This window comes from Pteropus alecto, unplaced genomic scaffold (genome assembly GCF_000325575.1).
Source record: "Pteropus alecto unplaced genomic scaffold, ASM32557v1 scaffold24, whole genome shotgun sequence".
Taxonomy (NCBI): Eukaryota; Metazoa; Chordata; class Mammalia; order Chiroptera; family Pteropodidae; genus Pteropus; species Pteropus alecto.
Window position 1 is genome coordinate 11,548,886 of NW_006439192.1, and position 415 is coordinate 11,549,300.

The following is a 415-nucleotide window of genomic DNA, read 5'->3' on the forward strand; positions in this document are numbered from 1 at the left end:
GGAGACAGAGACGGAGTCGTCGCATAGAACAGCTCCAGAGACTAGCGATCACAGTGGTGCCCTCGATTTGGAAGCTATTAAACCCTTGCTTTTCAAAGTGAGGTCTGAAGAGCAGCAGCGAAGGCACTACCTGTGAGTTTGTTAGAATCTCAGCCCCCCACTCCCTACTCCAGACCCGCAGGAGCGGCGTCTGTGTACGAAGATGTCCATGTGATTCTTGGGCATATAAAAGTTTGAGAAGCCTTTAGTTAAGTGTCCTTGACCACCCCTATGTTGTCTCTAAGCGTGTCAAGGACCAGCGTCCCGGCCACTCGTCTCCACCGAGGAGCCAGAGAGGGACGGACGCGAGGCGCAGGGCTGTCTCTGCAGCCCCCGCGCTCCTACCCTGGCGGGCAGTGCTGGGCCCCGTCCCCCC